This window comes from Leuciscus leuciscus (genome assembly GCF_965113295.1).
Source record: "Leuciscus leuciscus genome assembly, chromosome: 25".
Taxonomy (NCBI): domain Eukaryota; kingdom Metazoa; phylum Chordata; class Actinopteri; order Cypriniformes; family Leuciscidae; genus Leuciscus; species Leuciscus leuciscus.
In genome coordinates, this window is record NC_138724.1 from 2,486,325 (window position 1) to 2,506,719 (window position 20,395).

Below are 20,395 nucleotides of genomic sequence, written 5' to 3' on the forward strand. Positions count from 1 at the left end.
TCGGCTCGGGGTCTGTGGAGCGACCATCAGCTTTCCTGGCACATAAACCAGCTGGAGATGATGGCCGTGTTTCTGGCACTCAGACACTTTCTCCCAGACCTCAGGGGCCACCATGTGTTGGTTCGCACGGACAACACAGCGGTGGTCTCCTACATAAATCGCCAGGGGGGTTTACGATCTCGCCAAATCTGGAAGTTGGCACACCGAGTTCTAGTTTGGGCCCAGGGGAAGTTGCTATCAGTTCGAGCACTTTATATTCCGGGGTATATGAACAAGACGGCAGACTCTCTGTCGAGACAGGGAGTGGTGCCGGGGAATGGAGACTCCACCCCGAGGTGGTGGAGCTCCTTTGGAGCCGATTCGGGCAAGCTCAGGTGGATCTGTTTGCGTCTCGAGAGACAACGCACTGTCCCCTGTATTATTCCCTAACGCACCCAGCCCCCTTGGGGTTGGATGCCATGGTACAGACGTGGCCAAGGCTACGTCTGTATGCCTTTCCCCCTCTGGCATTACTACCAGGAGTTCTGGAGAGAGTACGCCGGGACGGGGTTCGGCTGTTATTGATAGCCCCGTTTTGGCCGGGCCGAGTGTGGCTTTCAGACATTGTGTCCCTCCTCGAGGGTCCTCCGTGGGAAATTCCGGTCAGGAGGGACCTTCTCTCCCAGGCGTCTGGGTCAGTGTTGCACCCGCGTCCGGAGCTGTGGAAACTGTGGGCCTGGCCTCTGAGGGGGTTCAGCTTATAGATCCTTTCTACTGAGGTAGTGGAGACCATGTTGCACTCCAGAGCTCCTTCTACGAGGAGGCTTTATGCCCTAAAATGGAGAGTTTTCGTTGCTTGGTGCACAGGCCAGTCGGTGAATCCAGTTGACTGCCCAGTTGGTTCAGTGCTAGATTTTCTCCAAGAAAAGTTTTCTTCGGGGTTGTCCCCCTCCACCTTAAATATACCAAAAATATACCAAAATATACCAAAGTATACGTGTCAGCTATATCTGTCTATCACGTTCCTCTAGAGCAGGGGTTTTCAAACTTTTTGTGTGTGTGGACCACTATTTGTAATCAAGAATTTTCGCGGACCACCTCATAATACACATAATAAAATATGTCTACACAAAGTCCTACCTGAATTAATCTGCACCTCTAAATAGGCTTACTAGCTCTAAAACTATCATTGGTCATCATCACATCAGTACAACAGGCTTGTTAAAAGAAAGTTTACTGCACACAACGGCTGCCACATATTTTATTTATTTATTTACTCAAGCGCCCGAGGGCATAATCAGGTTCATTTGAACAACAGGCTTATTTCCATAGCAATGGAATATGAAATCTATACAGAACACTGGAATATAGTCAACATTTCAAAACCTTTGGCGATTTTAGGGGATTATTAATCTTCAGAGTTTTAGTTTTACAAGTCCTCAAAAAGTACCTAGGCTTGAGTTTGTCCACTTAACAGCACATCTGGAAAACATTTCAGAAACGCGAGATCAAGAAACTAACTGGAAATTAAAATAATAACAGGCCTTATTCATTCCATTTATAAACATTTCGTTACTGCCTATGCCTAACTGTGCGTTCACACCGGACGCGAATAGCGCGTCAAACTCAAAAAGGGATCATATGTCAAATTCGTGCCTACCGCGTCTAGTGATACGCTTGACCACTTTGTATCATTTCGCGCGTCGGGAGCGAAATTGACGCGCGTGAAAACAAAAGTTTGAAGCGAAATTTCGTCCGGTGTGAACGCACCATTAACCCTCTGAGGTCGAGAAACGCGCCGACGCGTTTTGCTGGATTTTTTTCACATAGCAGCAACATAAACTTAAATTACTCCGTCATTTATGGTTATACAGAAAAAAGAAATATAAAAAAATTATCTGTGATATTTCTACTTTTGTATGTGTCCACTTACAATCAAATCAAAACATTGTGCTTTGTAAAATAAAGAAAATAAACAGGGTGTGCGTTCTGCCTCTCCGTCGCGGTGAACTTTTTTTTCTTGAGCACGTCTATAAACTGAAACAAAACTCAGCGAATCCTTCTCACACATTTATGAGCCATATACCTTTATACACATTTAAGTGTGTACTTTTAAATGATCGGATTCAAACTGCAAACAAATATTCTCTGTTTAAGTAATTTGTATAAAACCAACAGGATGTCCAGTAATTCGACACGCCCACTCGCGCAAAAGGATTCACATGCAAATCTCCACATGGGACGCGAACGCCCTCGTTACCTCAAACACAAAACACCAAAACACTTCACAAGTCTCTGCTTTTCGTCGAGTTTGGAAGACGCGCTGTGAGCTTACTGGATTTACCTCAGAAGAAGAAGAACGCGATTTGAAGACAAGAAAGATGTAAGGTAAGAAATTCTTACTTATTAGTTTATGGTATTGTTGCATAAACTTCACATTGCAGTTGAACTGTTGCTAGATATATGGTGAATATTATACTATTTAGACCCGTGTTTCCTGTTAAATACTGTTTGTGGATATCTGCTCAAACATAGATATGTATAACCATAATGTTTAATATTTTGGAGCGCGATGGCGTTTGAATGTATCATATTTTGGAGCGCGCTGTGGGTTTGAGTATCATATTTTGGAGCGCGCTGTGGGTTTGAATGTATCATATTTTGGAGCGCGCTGTGGGTTTTACTGTATCATATTTTAGAGCGCGATTGCGTTTGAAAGGAAAAATGCACCAAACATTAGGCTTTATGTTTTTACTATTATCTCATTTCATATCATCATAACGAATGGAAACATTTGAAGTAACATATGATAATCAATATATTTTTCTCTAGCGTAGTTGTTCTTGAAATCTTTTGGGAGATTTAATTTATTGTTATTATTATTTTATGCAGCACTGCGTAGCCTATGCCTACAAGGCACAACAAACCTGGTGTTCATTATATATTGTTGGAAACGTGTGTGTGTGTGTGTGTGTATTCTGTGAATTTTAAAAAGAAATTTTAACCAGAAAAATCTAAAATCTATTCCCAAAATCATGCAGCCCTATAGTTTCTCTTGATATCAGTATGTTCACAGTTTTTTCTCTTTTTTTTTTCTTTCAGGGACCAGATGCAACTGAGTCCTGCTGACTTCAACATTCACATGAGTCTCTGTACATGAACATGGTAAAGTGAAAATCAAACACCTTGGAAATGAAAGGTAGGCCTATGTACAATGTTTTTAGGAATGGCACAAAGGTCTCTGTCTTTGGATCATTGTTTTCAATGTGCTCTTTTGTCATTTGTATTTTTGGATTGTGTTGTGTTGTAAATAAATCCAAACAATCTAAAAGCCATTCTTTTTTAAATCTCCTCATTCTTTGTGCAAGGTTGCTCTGAATGACAGGGCCTGATCGCTCCTAATAGGGCAGTTAGGGGAGTGTCTTTGTCTTTCTCAGGTGTTAAAAGCTTACATATTCATGAGATGATCACGCCTCTTCGCATATGGCTTTGTCACACAAAACACGTCTTAGATATTTTAAATCAATATATTGTCTTATCTGAATGAGCAGTCAGGGTGATTTTCACATAGTTTTGGAGCAAATATTCTAGGCTATGTCATACAATTTTCAAAAGTCTTGTGAAGAAATAATCAGTATGGGTTTCATGGCCTTATTTCAGTGAGAATTTTTTTTTTGTATTTTCACAAACCACGCATAAATGTCATTATCTCAAAACTACAAACTTTTACATACATGCTGCTGATATATTATTGTAGCAGAGTTTGTGCTGAATACAGTGTAATTAGACTTTAGCCATGAAAATGTCACTAGAAACAGAAAAAAACACAAATGTCAGAGCATGTCAGAACACCTCCATGGCCCAGAAAACAGCTCAGACCTCAGAGGGTTAACCCTCTGAGGTCGGAAAACGCGCCCCCGCGTTTTGCTGGATTTTCTTCACATTGTAGTACAATAAACTTAAATTACTCCGTCATTTATGGTTATACAGAAAAAAGAAATATAAAAAAAGAATCTGTGATATTTCTACTTTTGTATGTGTCCACTTACAATCAAATCAAAACATTGTGCTTTTGTAAAATAAAGAAAATAAACAGGGTGTGCGTTCTGCCTCTCCGTCGCGGTGAACTTTTTTTTCTTGAGCACGTCTATAAACTGAAACAAAACTCAGCGAATCCTTCTCACACATTTATGAGCCATACACCTTTATACACATTTAAGTGTGTACTTTTAAATGATCGGATTCAAACTGAAAACAAATATTCTCTGTTTAAGTAATTTGTATAAAACCAACAGGATGTCCAGTATCTCAAACGCTTGCTAATTACTTTTAATTCGGCCACGCCCACTCGCGCAAAAGAGATTCACATGCAAATCTCCACATGGGACGCGAACGCCCTCGTTACCTCAAACACAAAACACCAAAACACTTCACAAGTCTCTGCTTTTCGTCGAGTTTGGAAGACGCGCTGTGAGCTTACATTGGATTTACATCAGAAGAAGAAGAACGCGATTTGAAGACAAGAAAGATGTAAAGGTAAGAAATTCTTACTTATTAGTTTATGGTATTGTTGCATAAACTTCACATTGCAGTTGAACTGTTGCTACATATATGGTGAATATTATACTATTTAGACCCGTGTTTACTGTTAAATACTGTTTGTGGATATCTGCTCAAGCATAGATATGTATAACCATAATGTTTAATATTTTGGAGCGCGCTGTGGGTTTGAATGTATCATATTTTGGAGCGCGCTGTGGGTTTGAGGATCATATTTTGGAGCGCGCTGTGGGTTTGAGGATCATATTTTGGAGCGCGCTGTGGGTTTGAATGTATCATATTTTGGAGCGCGATTGCGTTTGAAAGGAAAAATGCACCAAATATTAGGCTTTATGTTTTTACTATTATCTCATTTCATATCATCATAACGAATGGAAACATTTGAAGTAACATAAGATAATCAATATATTTTTCTCTAGCATTGTTACTGAAATCTTTTGGAAGATTTATAGGCTGCTTTGTAAAATAAAATTATTTTATGCAGTACTGCACATAGCTTATGCCTACAAGGCACAACAAATATGGTGTTCTTTATATTATATATTGTTGGAAACATTTGTGTGTGTGTGTGTGTGTGTGTATTCTGTGAATTTTAAAAAGCAATTTTAACCAGAAAAATCTAAAATGTATTCCCAAAATCGTGCAGGCCTAGTTTCTCTTGATACCAGTATGTTCACTTTTTTCTTTTCTTTCAGGGACCAGATGCAACTGAGTCCTGCTGACTTCAACATTCACATGAGTCTCTGTACATGAACATGGTAAAGTGAAAATCAAACACCTTGGAAATGGTATGTACAATGTTTTTAGGAATGGCACAAAGGTCTCTGTCTTTGGATCATTGTTTTCAATGTGCTCTTTTGTCATTTGTATTTTTGGATTGTGTTGTAAATAAATCCAAACAATCTAAAAGCCATTCTTTTTTAAATCTCCTCATTCTTTGTGCAAGGTTGCTCTGAATGACAGGGCCTGATCGCTCCTAATAGGGCAGTTAGGGGAGTGTCTTTGTCTTTCTCAGGTGTTGAATGCTTACATATTCATGAGATGATCACGCCTCTTCGCATATGGCTTTGTCACACAAAACACGTCTTAGAAATTTTAAATCAATATATTGTCTTATCTGAATGAGCAGTCAGGGTGATTTTCACATAGTTTTGGAGCAAATATTCTAGGCTATGTCATACAATTTTCAAAAGTCTTGTGAAGAAATAATCAGTATGGGTTTCATGGCCTTATTTCAGTGAGAATTTTTTTTTGTATTTTCACAAACCACGCGTAAATGTCATTATCTCAAAACTACAAACTTTTACATACATGCTGCTGATATATTATTATGACCGCCGCTAGCGTAGCTAGCCGGTCATATAGGGATTGTCAAAGTTTTTTTTTTTTTTTTTTTTCGTCACCTTACTGAATTTTTCGTCAACGATACCAGGGACACCGAAGCACCGGGGAACATGAAATTTGGTGGGCATGTAGCCCCACTAGACTTCTAAGGAAAAATTTCGTTTGGTCCCCGGGGGCCACTCCCCCCCCGCGCTGGGCCCCCCCAAACCCAAAAAAATGCAGTTTTTCCTAAATAACTACCTGAACCGTGGCACCGAGGATGAAGACATTTTTGTGGTATGTTGGTCTACTAGACTTTTACGGAAAAATTTCGTTTGGTCCCCGGGGGCCACTTCCCCCCCCCGCGCTGGGGCCCCCGTAAATTTTTCGTCAACCATACCAGGGACACCGAAACACCGGGGAACATGAAATTTGGTGGGCATGTAGCCCCACTAGACTTCTAAGGAAAAATTTCGTTTGGTCCTCGGGGGCCACTCCCCCCCCGCGCTGGGCCCCCCCAAACCCAAAAAAATGCAGTTTTTCCTAAATAACTACCTGAACCGTGGCACCGAGGATGAAGACATTTTTGTGGTATGTTGGTCTACTAGACTTTTACGGAAAAATTTCGTTTGGTCCCCGGGGGCCACTTCCCCCCCCCGCGCTGGGGCCCCCGTAAATTTTTCGTCAACCATACCAGGGACACCGAAACACCGGGGAACATGAAATTTGGTGGGCATGTAGCCCCACTAGACTTCTAAGGAAAAATTTCGTTTGGTCCCCGGGGGCCACTCCCCCCCCCGCGCTGGGCCCCCCCAAACCCCAAAAAATGCCGTTTTTCCAAAATAACTACCTGAACCGTGGCACCGAGGATGAAGACATTTTTATGGTATGTTGGTCTACTAGACTTTTACGGAAAAATTTCGTTTGGTCCCCGGGGCCACTTCCCCCCCCGCGCTGGGGCCCCCGTAAATTTTTCGTCAACGATACCAGGGACACCGAAGCACCGGGGAACATGAAATTTGGTGGGCATGTAGCCCCACTAGACTTCTACGGAAAAATTTCGTTTGGTCCCCGGGGGCCACTCCCCCCCCGCGCTGGGCCCCCCCAAACCCCCAAAAATGCAGTTTTTCCTAAATAACTACCTGAACCGTGGCACCGAGGATGAAGAAATTTTTATGGTATGTTCGTCTACTAGACTTTTACGGAAAAATTTCGTTTGGTCCCCGGGGGCCACTCCCCCCTCCCCGCGCTGGGGCCCCCGTAAATTTTTCGTCAACGATTCCAGGGACACCGAAGCACCGGGGAACATGAAATTTGGTGGGCATGTAGCCCCACTACACTTCTACGGAAAAATTTCGTTTGGTCCCCGGGGGCCACTCCCCCCCCGCGCTGGGCCCCCCCAAACCCCCAAAAATGCAGTTTTTCCTAAATAACTACCTGAACCGTGGCACCGAGGATGAAGAAATTTTTATGGTATGTTGGTCTACTAGACTTTTACGGAAAAATTTCGTTTGGTCCCCGGGGGCCACTTCCCCCCCCTGCGCTGGGGCCCCCGTAAATTTTTCGTCAACGATACCAGGGACACCGAAACACCGGGGAACATGAAATTTGGTGGGCATGTAGCCCCACTAGACTTCTACGGAAAAATTTCGTTTGGTCCCCGGGGGCCACTCCCCCCCCCCCGCGCTGGGCCCCCCCAAACCCAAAAAAATGCAGTTTTTCCTAAATAACTACCTGAACCGTGGCACCGAGGATGAAGAAATTTTTATGGCACATCAACCTAGCCCATAATCACTCATTTGTGATTTGCGCCCCTCCCATAAAAAATGAAAATGCAATATTATTCTGCTTTAATCGCCCCTATCTTCAGTGGAGATGTTCAGAACTGCACCATATTTCATGTGTATGATTAACTTGACAACCTCTGGGGGTATCCTCTGCTAAGTTTTGTAGAATTTCATCCATGGGGGGGTATAAAATAAATTCATTTATGTGCACATTTAGTGACTGTACACTCATCGGCCTGTAGATGGTGCTGTTGAGCGAAGGGTTGCTGGTTTAGGATGATACTGTCACACACACACATGCAGGAATACAAACAAACGCAAGCATGCACACACACTGACATCCACACGCACAGACACACACCCATACACACACATACAAATCCACATGCACAGACACACACACACACAAACACACACACACGCGCACACATGTACGCACACATACATACACGCACAGACACACACACACACACACACACAGACACACACATACACAAATACACACACATACACACACACACACACACACACAGACATGCACATACTATTACTTTTTTTAGGTATATACATAAACACGCAATACAGCCAAATTACTCCACGTCATTTATTTTTGTGGAAAGCCAGTGCAGGCCTGAGCGGCGGTCATATTTTGTACCGCGATGCGGTACATCTAGTTTTGGGAGTTTTTGCCTTTTATTATTATAGGACAGTAGGGATCAAGAAAAATCCATGAGTCGGGACTTGAACTCGGGTTGTCCAAAGGCCAAAAGTGCAAAATGTCACTACACTGACCACTTTGCTATGTGGGAAAATTAATCAATGGCAGTTTGATGAATATTTGAACCCCACTGCTAAGAAACATGGGGGAAACAGATTCCGACAGCAAACAAACCAGCTGTCGGAATCCGTTCCCCTACCCCCATTATGAAAGGTGTTGATGTAGTTGTAGTGGCTTAAAAAAAGGCTGATTAATTTTTTTGTTTGGATGGAGCTTAACTGACATGAGTTTAAAGAATAATTTTGGGAGTTTTTGCCTATTATTTTGATAGGACAATATGGGATCAAGAAAAATCCACGAGTCGCGACTTGAACTCGGTTCGGCCAAAGCCCAAAAGTGCTAAATATCAGGGCACAGACCACTTGGCAATCTGGGACTATTTCTCAGTGGCAGTTTGATGGATATTTGAACCTCACTCCTCAGAAAAATGGGGGAACAGAATCCGACGGCAAACAAATCAGCTGTCGGAATTCGTTCCCCCACTCCCATTATGAGAGGTGTTGATGTTGTGGCTTAAAAAAAGGCTGATTCAATTGTGGGTGTTATTGGAGCTTAACTGCCACCAGTTTAATGAATAATTTTGGGAGTTTTTTACTTTTATTATTATGATAGGACAGTATGGGATCAAGAAAAATCTACGAGTCGGTACTTGAACTCGGGTCGTCCAAAGCCCAAAAATGCTAAATGTCAGGGAAAAGACCACTTGGCTACCAGAGAAAATTATTCAAAAACAGTTTGATGAATATTTGAACCTCACTGCTAAGAATCATGGGGGGAACCGAATCCGACAGCAAACAAACCAGCTGTCGGAATCCGTTCCCCCACTCCCATTATGAGAGGTGTTGATGTAGTGGCTTAAATAAAGGCTGATAAAAATGTTTGTGTGGATGGAGCTTAACTGCCATCAGTTTAAAGAATAATTTTGGGAGTTTTTGCCTTTTATTATGATAGGACAGTATGGGATCAAGAAAAATCCACGAGTCGGGACTTGAACTCGGGTCGTCCAAAGCCCAAAAGTGCTAAATGTCAGGACACAGACCACTTGGCTATCGGGGACAGTTAATCAACACCAGTTTAATGGATATTTGAACCTCACTGCTAAGAAAAATGGGGGGAACAGAATCCGACAGCAAACAAATCAGCTGTCGGAATTCGTTCCCCCACTACCATTATGAGAGGTGTTGATGTAGTGGCTTAAAAAAAGGCTGATTCACTTTTTTGTGTGGATGGAGCTTAACAGCCATCAGTTTAAAGAATATTTTTGGGAGTTTTTGCCTTTTATTATGATGGGACTAGCCTGGTAATACCAAACTCCGCTACTTCGCTTTGCTTCGTAGACTGAGTCTGGAAGGGCATAATTGAAAAGCGTTTTCTTTCTCGCGGGGGGGCGCTTGTCTGAAGTTTAAAATCATTGGTTACCCGTAAGCCAATCACATAACGTTTGGTTATGACGTGTGTTATGCGCCGGCTCAGCCGCTGTAAACACATGTATGATGCGAAAACAAAACCATCGAGCGAAATACCGGAGTTAACATGGCTGTGAACGACTTTTGCAGATTATGTGAAGTAAATCTACGCATCCACGGTACAATCAGCGTCTACGTCACGGCTCTCAGCCCGCCCTCTGTTTGTTGATTGGCCGACTGTTTTGAGGCAGGAGGAAAACTGGGAGATAGGTCGCTATCTCAGACTGAGTACAGAAGCGAACTGAAATTGAGCGGAAGTACGAAGTCTGACGTAGTCAGGCTATGATAGGACAGTATGGGATCAAGAAAAATCCACGAATCGGGACTTGAACTCGGGTCGTCCAAAGCCCAAAAGTGCTAAATGTCGGTGCACTTTCCAATTGGCTTTCGAGAACAAATATTCAACGACAGTTTGATGAATATTTGACCTCACTGCTAAGAAACATGGGGGGAACAGAATCCGACAACAAACAAACCAGCTGCCAGCTGAAAGGTCAAGCTGCTTTCATAGTTCCTCCAGTCTCAATCCACTGGTCTACTATAAGAACACGTAGACCTGAAGTATATTATAACACATTGTAACAGAGTCAGGGGTGCCACAAAGAGGCCCCAACAGCAGCAGCACCACTGCTCTGTATGTACCGGCAGATGGAGGCGAAAAAAATGAAGTGACGTGATGATGAGGTCAAAAGTTCAGTGTTTAATCCAATAGGTGCAACTGGTATTTACAGTGAAAATACAAAGAAGAGAGAAAAAAAAAAACTAATCAAACAAAAATAAATAAAATAAACTGTTTAAAGTTATCTGCACACAAAATTTGGCTATACCAGTAAATCGGCCCAAAAACAGGGCAATAACTCCCCAACACTCACTCTACGAGCTTTCTAATCACACTGAGGCGCCTTCTTAAAAAGGCTAAGCCCCTCCTACTTGGACCAAACCATTTGGTAATTAAAGATAATAAATGACATTTAAAGAAGACAAATCAAGATAGATTTAACAGTAACACAGAGATAAACAGTTTGAATAATATAAAAATATATAAACATTGAAAACAAAACAACTCAATTAATTATTAATGTTGAACAACGGTTATCAAAGAATCAAACAGAACTCCAATCTCCCCCTCACACATGACCACAATTAACTGTGCCTATTGGCGGGAAAGAGACATTCAAAATGGTGGCAGTTCCTGTGACCGGGTTTCGTCTGTTTGGTAAAGTAAAATGTTCCTATACGTAAGTATGACAATTTATTATTATGTAAGAGGTTAATTGAAATCAATAAACATATAACATGGTTACCGGTCTTGTTTGAGTTCTTTACAATATATAAATCAACAACGAGAAATTAATAACTCAGTAAATGAAAAAAAAGGCATGGTGAAGACAGGTACAACACGAAACAATACACAATCAGTGACACACATATATCTGCGTTAACTGGTGTAAAACTGCGCAAAACAGATAGTGTGTGTTAAGATGTTAGTGTGAAAGTGTCTGTATGTATGCATTTTCTCAGTTCAGTGTCATACTAAGAGTCTTTTCCAAAATAAGAGTCTCTAGTCACAGATCCTCACTGTGACATTTCCCCCTCCCTCTCCAGACACCGCCTATGGTGTCCTCGAGAGAAAGTCTGCAGTGTAATTCTGTGACCCTGATCTGTACAGCACCTCAAAGTCAAATGGCTGCATGGCCAGAAACCACCTAGTAATGCGAGCATTTGTGTCTCTCATGCGGCCTAACCAGGCCAATGCTCGGTGGTCAGTTTCCAGCCGGAATTTTCGTCCAAGCAAATAGTACCTTAAAGAGTCCAGGGCCCACTTAACAGCAAGGCACTCCTTTTCCACAGTGGAATAGTTTACCTCTCTGGGCAGGAGTTTCCTACTAATGTACACAACTGGCTTGAGTTGACCTTCTTCCTCTTGAAGGAGTACAGCACCAATACCATGTTGTGAGGCATCAGTCTGCACTGTGAAGAGTTTCCCAAAATCAGGACTCTGCAGAACTGGTTCCTGACATAATGCATCCTTCAAGTCTTTAAAGGCCTTTTCACAGTCCTCCGTCCACACTACATTGTTGGGCTGGCTGTTTTTTGTCAAATTTGTTAGGGTTATTGCCCTGGCTGAGAAATTTGGAATAAATTTCCTATACCAGCCAACAAGTCCAAGAAACGCTCTAACCTGCTTCTTTGTCACAGGCCTTCCTGCTCCTTTAACGGCCTCCACCTTCCCCACCTGAGGTCGGATCACACCGTGTCCCAGTACGAATCCAAGATATTGGGTTTCTGGTTTGGCGAGGGCACATTTATCAGGACGGATGGTTAGTCCTGCAGCTTTGATGCGATTCAACACCTCCCTAAGTTGCTCCAGATGCTCTTCCCAGCTTTGGCTGAAGATTATGATGTCATCAAGGTAAGCTGCAGCATAGTCCTCTGTACCATGGAGGATTTTATCCATCATCCTTTGAAATGTTGCCGCGGCCCCGTGGAGCCCGAAAGGAAGGACTCGGAACTGAAAGTGGCCAAAGGGAGTTCTGAAGGCAGTAAGCTCCTTACATGCTGGTTTCAGCGGAACCTGCCAATATCCCTTACAGAGATCCAGCGTACTCAGGTACTTCGCCCTTCCCAGCCTCTCCACCAGTTCATCCACCCGTGGCATTGGATAAGGATCAAATTTACTTACGCTGTTCAGCTTCCTGAAGTCTAAGCAGAACCGCAGGGTACCATCTTTCTTCGGCACCAGCACTATGGGACTGCTCCATTCACTTGATGATGGCTCAATAACACCCAGTTGTTTCATGGTTTGTAATTCCTCTTTCATAACAGATAGTAATTTCTCTGGGACACGATACACCGACTGACGGACAGGTTTAGGGTCCGTGAGGATGATAGTATACATTCCCATAGTTGATGTCTTTGCTCTTCACTCAGGTGCTGCAAATTCAATTTGCTGTCACTGCGACAGGTCGGTAAATATTGTTCTTCTACTTCCTCTTCACCCTCTATGGCTCTCACCAGCATAGCAATATCATTGCTCTCCTCTGCTTGGCCTGGAGTTCGATGCGTATGCCATTTTTTCAGCATGTTCACATGAAATGTTTGCAGAGGCTGGTTTCTTGAGGGGATTTCGATCTGATAGGTCACTGGACCTACCTTCTTCTTTATCTGGTATGGGCCTTGCCACTTCGCTAACAGCTTATTGTCGGAGGTTGGAAGCAACAACAGGACTTCATCCCCTGGTTCGAAGCTTCGAGATCTAGCCGTCTTGTCGTACCAGTGTTTCTGCTGTACTTGGGATCTTAACAGGTTTTCTCGTGCCAAGGCAGTACTCTGTTGAAGTTTCTCCCTCATTTTCATCACGTAAGTGAGGATGTTCGTTCTCTTTGGATTGTCTGTCGCCTCCCAGCTCTCTTTCAGGACATCTAGAGGACCTCTTACTTGGTGGGCGTATAGCAATTCAAACGGAGAGAATCCTGTAGAAGCCTGGGGTACTTCACGGTAGGCGAAAAGGAGGTACGGCAGCCATTTATCCCAGTCTTTGCCAGAGTCTGAAACAAACTTTTTCAACATATTCTTTAGAGTCTGATTGAATCTTTCAACAAGACCATCAGTCTGAGGGTGATATGGGGTTGTTCGTACTCTCTTAATGCCCAATAGCTGATAAACTTGTTGCAGTGTGCGACTCATAAAGTTAGTGCCCTGGTCTGTCAGAACCTCTTTTGGTATGCCTACTTGCGAAAATAATTTCAACAAGGCTGAAGCTATCTGCTTCGCAGTAACATCTCTCAAGGGATATGCTTCAGGGTATCTCGTGGCATAATCTGAGATTACTAGAATAAACCGGTTTCCTGCCTGACTTCTCTCAACTGGTCCAACAACATCCACTCCTATTCTCTCAAAAGGTACATCAATCACAGGCAAAGGAATTAGTGGTGCATAAGCAGGAGTCCGACCAATAGTGAGTTGGCACTCAGGGCATTTTTGGCAGTATTCTTTAATGTCTGTGTACATTCTGGGCCAATAAAATCTTTTAGAGATTCTCCAACATGTTTTTGCGAACCCTAAATGACCTGACCATGGAATGGAATGACCTAACTGTAACACCTCACTTCTTTGTGTATTAGGTACAACAAGTCGAAGATCTCCCTCTTTAGTCTGCTTATACAGGAGTTCATGTTTCAACACAAAAGCATCCTCAAGTAATACATCAGAGTCTTTCTTCTTCTTAACCTGATCAAAACATGTGGCTAGGGTTGGGTCTTCCCTCTGCAGCTGGGCTAGACCATTCGGAATCACAATGTCTGACTCACATAACTCAGGTTCAGCAATATCCTCGTTAGCCTGTTCTGAGGTGCCCAACAAGTCTGTTACCCAATCTCTACGCTGTTGCAACCTGTTGTCTTCTGTTGTTCCTGACTCAGTCTCAATATCAGCTGAACAAAAAGGCAAGGTTTGTAAGGGATCGTCTAGGTCTGGGTTGTGTGTTGTCTGCACTGCCTGCTTTGACTGAGCCCTTGTCACTACCCCACACCATTCTGTGTCCTGCAGTAATTCAGCCAACACTGGCATATCTGTGCCAAGGAGGATGGGATAGGGCAGAGTCTTAGCAATTCCAACCTTCATCAGATAAGACTGATTCAAGACTTCAATATACACTTCTGCAGTAGGCAATGGAGTGTTGTCACCATGTACACAACAAACAGTAACTGTTTCTGTGTCATTCCAGTCTTGTCTGGGCACAAATCTGCTCTGCACTAGCGTATATGTACAACCAGTATCTACCAAGGCTAAAACTGGTCTACCATTTAACAAGACAGATCTAATTGGCTGTGAGTTGCATTTCATGGGGGATGACTGAACTGAATGAGGAACATAACAAAGGCTTGCCGTTTTCGGTTTCTTCAGGGGGCAAAGAGGTCTAGTATGGCCTGGCTGTCCACAATGATAACAGACAACATCCTCCTTAACTACACTTTGTGAAGTTACATGCGGAGTAGTGGCTTTACTTTGTGTGAGTCTTAGGATTCTATCTTGAGAGTTTGAACAGCTCCCCAACCCCTCAGACTTACCCCTGGCCGAAGGGAGGATCCCTGCATAGCGGAAGTTTCCTGCTCCTTTACGGGCTGTGATAAATGCCTCTGATAGTCTTGCAGCCTCAGCAGCAGTCGTTGGATCACGCTCCTTGACCCAAGTCCTCACGTCTGGGTACAAGACCCGTAAGAACTGTTCCAGAACAAGGGCCTCCATAATATCCTCTTTATTGCTGCTGGAATAGTGCACCCACTTGCAAAAAAGGTCCTTCAGTCTGATGTAAAGCTCCTGTGGTGACTCGTCGACCGGGGTATTTAAGCTACGGAACCTCAGTCTATAAGTTTCAGCATTGATTTCATACTTTTTCAGTATTGCTGTCTTAACAACATCATAGTCTTGTGTATGTGAACGGTCCATTGCAACAAACGCAGCTCTGGCCTTACCAGTTAGCAACGGTATAAGGTGAATGGCCCAGTCTTCTTTAGGCCACTGGTACACCTCTGCCAGCCTCTCAAATGTCAGCAAATAGTGCTCAATATCATCGGAGTCCTCCAGTCTCGCAAGCCGTGGCTCCCGGTCTATCACCCTTGGTGCTGGTTTGTCGGAAACTGCTCCATGACTGATACGTTCCATGTCAAGTTGCATCTGTGTGACATGGTGACTGAGCACTTTAAAATTTTGTTCTCGTCGTACTGTCTCTCTTTCTTGTCGATCGTCTCGATCCTTTTGATATTCCATAAAGGACTTGAACATCTGCGCCAGAGCAGTAACAGCAGTATCAGCTCCAGCCCCAGAAACCATTGTAGCCTTCACTCCTTCATCTGGATCCTCCTCCACTTCACTCTGTTCCACATCCGGCCTTGTGCTCTCATCAGGCTGACTCCTTGTCTTTGGTGGCATTGCATAAAAACAAGAATGTCCACGTCACCTCAGCGGTACAAAAAACTTCTGACACCAACTGTAACAGAGACAGGGGTGCCACAAAGAGGCCCCAACAGCAGCAGCACCACTGCTCTGTATGTACCGGCAGATGGAGGCGAAAAAAATGAAGTGACGTGATGATGAGGTCAAAAGTTCAGTGTTTAATCCAATAGGTGCAACTGGTATTTACAGTGAAAATACAAAGAAGAGAGAAAAAAAAAACTAATCAAACAAAAATAAATAAAATAAACTGTTTAAAGTTATCTGCACACAAAATTTGGCTATACCAGTAAATCGGCCCAAAAACAGGGCAATAACTCCCCAACACTCACTCTACGAGCTTTCTAATCACACTGAGGCGCCTTCTTAAAAAGGCTAAGCCCCTCCTACTTGGACCAAACCATTTGGTAATTAAAGATAATAAATGACATTTAAAGAAGACAAATCAAGATAGATTTAACAGTAACACAGAGATAAACAGTTTGAATAATATAAAAATATATAAACATTGAAAACAAAACAACTCAATTAATTATTAATGTTGAACAACGGTTATCAAAGAATCAAACAGAACTCCAATCTCCCCCTCACACATGACCACAATTAACTGTGCCTATTGGCGGGAAAGAGACATTCAAAATGGTGGCAGTTCCTGTGACCGGGTTTCGTCTGTTTGGTAAAGTAAAATGTTCCTATACGTAAGTATGACAATTTATTATTATGTAAGAGGTTAATTGAAATCAATAAACATATAACATGGTTACCGGTCTTGTTTGAGTTCTTTACAATATATAAATCAACAACGAGAAATTAATAACTCAGTAAATGAAAAAAAAGGCATGGTGAAGACAGGTACAACACGAAACAATACACAATCAGTGACACACATATATCTGCGTTAACTGGTGTAAAACTGCGCAAAACAGATAGTGTGTGTTAAGATGTTAGTGTGAAAGTGTCTGTATGTATGCATTTTCTCAGTTCAGTGTCATACTAAGAGTCTTTTCCAAAATAAGAGTCTCTAGTCACAGATCCTCACTGTGACACACATCAAAGAATTTCCCATTTTGCTGTTATAGAACTAGATGTCATTGATCGAAAAAAATAGTTGAATACACAGTTCTGCAGTCATTATGTAGTACAATGGAATTATATAGTCAAATAGGACAGCAGAGCTGATCAATAATTTATGAAACACTGCAAACATTATATTTAAAAAGATAACTAATTTGATTATTCTGTTTCCATTATCAACCAGTCTTGAAAGTAAAGGTCTTTATTGGCATTGATGGTTCTATGAAGAACCTTCATAGTGGAAAAAGGTTCTTTAGATTATTAAAATGTTCTTCAAACTGAGAAAATGGCTCTTATAAGAACTGTTAACCGAAAGGTTCTTTGAGGAGCTTAAAATGGTTCTTCCTTGGCATTGCTGCAAAAACAACCTTTTGGAATCTTTATTTTTAAGAGTGGCATATGAGTTTATGTACATCAGTACCTGACTTTAACACATCAACACGCACTTCCATGCATTTCTCTCGTCCAGAGTAGTCGCTGTAGTCATGAGTGCGAGTTTCAACACACAAGTGTCCTGCTTTTCGAATGGCCAAAAATCATTTTGGCCACAGCTGACCCTGAAATTGGAGGAGAAAGTAAAAAATAAAAGTAAACTGTTTTTCAGTTATTCATTCATCTCAAACTAGTGATTAGATAAGCTAGTATATACATTTCATTAAGTCAGGCCGTGGAGTATATCCCACTCTATATTTAGTCTATTTCCCCAGGAGTTATATTTACTTTTCCTGGAACATGTGAACTGAGCTAAAAATATTATCTCTCGAGTTCAGTCTTAGCCTACACCAGCTTCAAAAGTGAAAGTTTTATACTGAGGATGAAGCCCATGGCATGTATTCAAGCCACCAGGTCAATGGTCTCATTCTTGAATGGTTTTAGAAGTTCTACCAGAAAGACTCGGGAGATAAAATGATATAACAAGTAAATTTATTAATAGCTCAGCAAGCATAGTCTTTGGCGTAGGCCCCGTCCTTAGCAAGCAATGCGAGGGTAACGGAATCTGCAAATCCCGCCTGAAGATGAAGGCAGGGGCGCAGCCGACCCCCTGGAGGCAAAGGAAGGGACCATCCTGGTGGTGGTGGGGAGGATGGAGGGAAAGGACCATCTTGGAGGTGGTTGGGGAGGATGGAGGTAATTGGCGCCGTCAGTATCTGCGAACTCAGACGGATGTAAGTACCATTCTTTTATACTGAGAGTGTTAACACATGATTGGTTAGAAGTGAGTTAATTCATGACGCGCTGATTGAGTCTTCCTGGCAGAACTTAACGCTAAGCTTACATATCTTTTACACAATCTGACAGTGCCTGGATCAGCCAGGAGTAACAGAAAACAGAAAACAGAGATCAGAGACTTTAAACAATAAAGCCCATGGTTGTCAATCACATTCTAGCAATTCTTACTTTACCTTTCAGACTTCAAGATACAAAGTTTCAAAGCTAGGTTATTCAGTAAAGTATATTGTACACTATAAGTTTAGCATGCAACAGGAGGGATTGTTTACCTGTGAATTGCAATAGAGTCTTGATGGATCAAGCTATGCAAACTTCGGTCCCTTTGTGTTTGGTGCCATAAGAGACAAGTACCAGCCATATTCTCTCTTTTGGGGACCTGCTAAAACATCCATTCTGTTTTAATGGATTCTGCTTTAAATTAAGAAGCTGCTATCACTACCTCAAACCACACGTGAGCACCAGGTCTTAAGCATCTATACACTCTCGCCGTCCTTCTCAGGTATACACTGGTCCGACACAGGATCATTAATAGAGTATTACGGCCTCACCCCGAGGGCGGATATAGTCTTCCAACACTATCACTGTGTTGGAAACTCAGAAGCGAAGACCAGGAGACTTGGTTGTATCTTCAGCAGGATTCTTTATTGAGAACACGAGCTGTCGGTAGCTGCAGTCATCAAGTCTAACTAAGGCAGTGTACATTGTAGTTTATGTACATTTAGAGGGCAGTGCTTAGAAATGGAGACAAAGCATATGGGTGACGACCTTAAACAAAGCATTCAGTAAAAATCAATGTCGCTCAAGTCTTCTTCACTGTGATTTGTTCTGGTGATTGGTTTGTAATAATCTAAGCTAATGATTGTTAGTTCTGTTTCTGATTTCATGAAGAAATCTAATTTCAGCAGTAAGAAAAAAAGTGTTTTAAAGCTTGTTTTTTTGCAGATCACCACAGCCACCTGGTACATGACCAACCTTCAATTTGAAATATGGTTTGAATAATGTCAGTTGTTTTAACGATGATGACTATTCAATTTAACATAACATTAATTAACAATACTTTGTGTCCTACCAACATCTACTGGTTAGAAGAGTTTTGATGTGTTAATTTATATAGCCTATCGTTATTAATCTGCATTATGTGTTAACTTTTCTGGTTACACTAGTTAACTAAACTATTTGATTACAATGCCACATGTCTATCCATTTTCAGTCACAAGATGGTGCCATTAGCTGTGCTATCTTTTAGTAAAGAGAGAGACTGTCCAGTGATTTAAATACTAGGCCTGTGTTTAACATGGAAAATAAATGCACATGAGTTGTCAGACTGTGGTAACTCAGCTTTGCAATAAAGGTTATAAATCCAGTTTGATGTTCTAGTTGTAGCAGAGTTTGTGCTGAATACAGTGTAATCAGACTTTAGCCATGAAAATGTCACTAGTAACAGAAAAAAACACAAATGTCAGAGCATGTCAGAACACCTCCAGGGCCCAGAAAACAGCTCAGACCTCAGAGGGTTAAAAGAATCGGGGATTTACAAGCACTGTCGCTGTCGGTTGCTCCCTCGTGTCTTGAGTTTGCGCCTGGTATGGTGAAAGCGTTCCTGTTTCCAAAGGAAGGATATGTACCTAAGGTCCCCACTAATGTGGCGGGCCCAATAATGCTGCAGGCTTTTTCTCCGCCTCCATTCCAAAACCAGGACCAGGAGAAATTAAACGTACTTTGCCCGGTTAGGGCTTTAGATGCGTATGTCCACAGAGCTGCCCTGTGGCGCAAGTCTGATCAACTGTTTGTGTGTTTTGGGTACCCGAGTAAAGGGAAGCCTGCATCTAAGCAGACTTTAAGTAAGTGGATAGTCGAGGCTATCTCACTTGCATATGAGTCGGCCGGTCATCCTTCACCACTAAAGGTCCGAGCCCACTCGACTAGGAGTATGGCTGCTTCTATGACCCTATTGTCAGGGGTTTCACTTCAAGAGGTATGTGATGCGGCAGGGTGGTCCTCTCCGCACACTTTTGTAAGGTTTTATAACCTGGATGTGGCTTCTACTCCGGGTTCTCGGGTGTTTTTAGTATAATGTGCATTACGATTTCACATATACAGGCACTTGAGGACTATGGCGACGTGGGTATTCAGTTCCCGCAGCGCTTGATGCAGCGCGAGTTCCCTTGAAAGGGAACGTCTCAGGTTACGTATGTAACCATGGTTCCCTGAGAGGGAACGAGACGCTGCGTCGCTTTGCCATACTC

General features: G+C 42.4%; 1 pseudogene across 1 annotated transcript; it reads right to left on the reverse strand.

Annotated features, from left to right (window-relative positions):
- Positions 1-17,139: 17,139 nt before the first annotated feature.
- Positions 17,140-18,541, reverse strand: LOC309489990 (annotated as a pseudogene). Its single transcript has 4 exons — positions 18,419-18,541; positions 18,196-18,221; positions 17,341-17,453; positions 17,140-17,150 (listed from the first exon to the last, which is right to left on the reverse strand). The product of its transcript is annotated as an uncharacterized misc_RNA (transcript).
- Positions 18,542-20,395: the final 1,854 nt, after the last annotated feature.